Raw genomic sequence first — 3,515 nt, 5'->3', positions numbered from 1 at the left:
CCTACCCAACACTTCTATGTAATGCAACTACTACTGCCCGGCACTAAATATCACTGAGAAAAAGTTCATCATATACACGAAAAATTTCTTTGTATATGTCACGGTACAGTTTACTTCACAAAGAGCCTGTTAGGAACAAACACTTTTCCTGAAAAATCATGAAGCAACTAACCTTCATGCTAAAATACTTTAAGAAAAATCCACTGGAAAAAAAACCCTGCATGCCAAACTGAACAAACATCCCATGCCACACTAATTCACTTGTACATAGCATGGCACATCAGACAGTATCATCCACAGTGGATACCATACAAAGCCTATTTTCTTTTCAGTAAAAGTTTATGTGACATGTAAAAATATTTTCAAAATTTTTCAAATACCTAAAATATAAAAGTACATCAATATATTTTTGCATAAAAATAGTTTTTAATCTCATTGTGACTAATTTGTATCAATCACCTGATAGATCAATCAGAAAAATAAAACTGCCTATGGTAAAATTTGTCTCCACATATTTTTTAGACTCATCATTCATCTTATAACACATTTACCTAGTAGCTGCTCATGCGAAGTATTTTATAAGACTTTCCGAAGGAATTTACAAATTTGTAAAGTCATTAAAATTATAAACATTAAAATTATAACTTTTTTTTTGTCTGGCCAAGGGGGGAGGGAGATGGTGACAGGCACAGGAATGTACATCTATGGGCTACTGGTTTTTACCACTCACCACTCAAATCATTCTAGCTTCAACTCTGCTCACAAATTCAGCAAAACTAGAGAATCAAAGAATATGAGGATAAGGCCAGGCTTTAAAATATTTCTGTTGCTGTAACCCAACCGACCATCTGAAATTGGAATGACAGATTTTTTTTTACATTATGACTTGGGATATCTCTGCTGATATACTGACCCATTTAACAAAATTTGCCAACTTTAACATTTTTATCTCGGAAATTCATGGAGTCCATGACAATGTGGGAGAGCATCACCTGATTACTAATCAACAGCTCTATGCTGATTGACCTATGCATTGAGGTTTAACAACATGGCTTATCTCATCCCCAGGACCCTTCACCCTAAACTAATAAATGCACAATCTAACAGGGAAGAATTTACTATTGACAAGCATACATCAACAACATAGCCAACACAAGTCTGTTCAGTGTATGTGTGTCTGAAATATGTTTTTGCAGATTGAGTATCAGGAACAAAACAAATTAATTCCAATTGGAACTTATCCACTTGGAGGAAAGTACTCGTAGATTTACTTGGCAAATGAGATGAAATGGATGAACAAACCATAAAATTGTCAGCAACAGTCAATTCAACTTTGTTGATCGACGTTGACATTAACCATCAAGTGTGTGTTGCATCAGAATTTGAAATTTCTGCAATTCTCTTCATAGAATAAATGTTGATTGTAACTGTATTCATAGTTTAGCATTAGTGGTACTTCTGAAATATTTTTGCACAAACCAGTTTGAAAAAAAAATATATATATATATATATATTTACCTCATTTATTTTTAAATCAGTTTAGGGTTACAGCAAACAAAAGCATTTTTAAGCCAGGCCTAAACAGACCAATTTCTTATAAAGTTGGATAAAAACAGAACCAATAAGAAACTAAGTATGTCAGTGTGATTTGTATATGGTACATCAACTGTACCTCTTAGTTTCTACTTCATCTCAAGCAAACTTAATTCAATATAACTTGCATATAAAATAATATAATTATTACCTATTTTGGAAAGCAGTGTAAAAATTGAAAAATGGTTTATTTCACAGTTTACAGCCTTCCAATTTTACATGTCTTAAAATTAAATGACCACAGGCATGTTTATCAAAAATTACTTAAGTTAAAATTAACCATCACACAAGCATAGCCCTAGGCTAGTACTAGTAATACTATACAAAATACTGAAATAATTAATACCCATGGTTATACTTGTTTAAATAGAAGTGCTTCTAAGTTCTACTCTATATTAAAACTTGTTTTTGCACATTTTTCTGCTATTTTAAACCGAGTAATTTACAAGATCTGTTTTTCTTTTTTACTTTTCAATGTTCCATTATTTACGATTTTTAAAAATTACAAACTGTTCATTACAGCCTTTAAATTTTAATAGACCTACAACTTGGATACATCACTTTTCGAGATTTAATCCCGGGGATTCCCTTTCTATTCTACTAGTAATACTAATACTTTCCAAGATAATGTTTTTAAATCTTATTTAATTTTGCAATGTATAACCCTACTGCACAAATTACAGCATTCAACATTAATAATAACTTAGAAAACTTTTACAACTTACAAGTACTGTAATACTAATACTACTATTACTAGTACCATACCCTGCACTCAGATTCTTGTAGGTTGTAGTTGTACCACGACACAATGCACGAAGAGATTCGGCGCCATGATCCTCTCGCTTACGATTATCCACAGAGGTTCGCAAGGATGTTAAATTCATAGATTAAGTAATACATATTCATTTGTGCCGTTACCATCTACATAAACTCCAACACCAAAGTAAGTGAAACTGCTTACTTTTCACACACACTCTTTTTCTAACTTAACCCTTTCAAAACGCTCTTAATATCTCTTTTTACCCGCGTCTAACTAACTGCGAAGTAACAAATTTTATTCTCGCTAGCAAGTGAATTAAATGAAATACGCCACCTACAATATATGCATATTGTTTGTTTGTATTTGGAATTTCGCGCATAGTTATTCGAGGACTATCTACGCTATCCATCCCTAATTTAGAAGTGACATACTAAGGAAAGCAGTTAATAAACACCACTCACCGCCAACTCTTGGGCTACTATATTCAAATAGTGGGATTGGCCATCACATTATTCATAAGAACCCCACAGTGAGCATGTTCGGTGACGGGATTGGAACTTTCGACCCGCAAATTGCGAGTAGAGCGCCATAACCACCAGGTCATGACAGGCCTATATATTTTTAATCAAAATGATTTTATCTATCGAATTTCTCACTTGTACTTTTTGTATAATTTCACAAAATGTTTGTTTGTTTGTTTTGAATTTCGCGCAAAGCTACACGAGGGCTATCTGCGCTAGCCGTCCCTAATTTAGCAGTGTATAACTAGAGGGAAGGCAGCTAGTCATCACCGCCAACTCTTGGACTACTCTTTTACCAACGAATAGTGGGATTGACCGTCACATTATAACGGCTGAAAGGGCGAGCATGTTTGGTGTGACGGGGATTCGAACCCGTGACTCTTAGATTGCGAGTCGAGCACCCTAACCACCATGCCATGCAGGGCCCCACAAAATGTTAGTTTGTTACACATAGAAATATTGAGTACAAGGAGGCCAACGTTTCATCCTATAGGATGCTGATTTGTCTAAATGTGGAGTAATGTGTTCAATTTGGGTCACTTTATTTAATCCTCAAATTACTAACTTGTTTTTATACATTCACTACTGGTGGAATCCACATTTTGCATCATATTTAATATTTCTATTTTATGCCAGATAAA

At 34.1% G+C, this 3,515-nt stretch overlaps 1 protein-coding gene across 1 annotated transcript in view; it reads right to left on the bottom strand.

Moving 5' to 3' along the window:
• Positions 1-2,669, bottom strand: part of LOC106457146 — a 68,438-nt gene extending 65,769 nt beyond the window's left edge. Inside the window, exon 1 of the mRNA XM_013916534.2 lies at positions 2,359-2,669. The gene's annotated coding sequence lies outside the window, so the exon portion shown is untranslated. The remainder of the gene's footprint in view (positions 1-2,358) is intronic.
• Between the last annotated feature and the right edge of the window lie 846 nt (positions 2,670-3,515).

The sequence above is a fragment of the Limulus polyphemus genome, unplaced genomic scaffold (genome assembly GCF_000517525.1).
Source record: "Limulus polyphemus unplaced genomic scaffold, Limulus_polyphemus-2.1.2 Scaffold295, whole genome shotgun sequence".
Lineage (NCBI taxonomy): Eukaryota > Metazoa > Arthropoda > Merostomata > Xiphosura > Limulidae > Limulus > Limulus polyphemus.
This window is presented reverse-complemented; position numbering and strand designations above follow the sequence as displayed.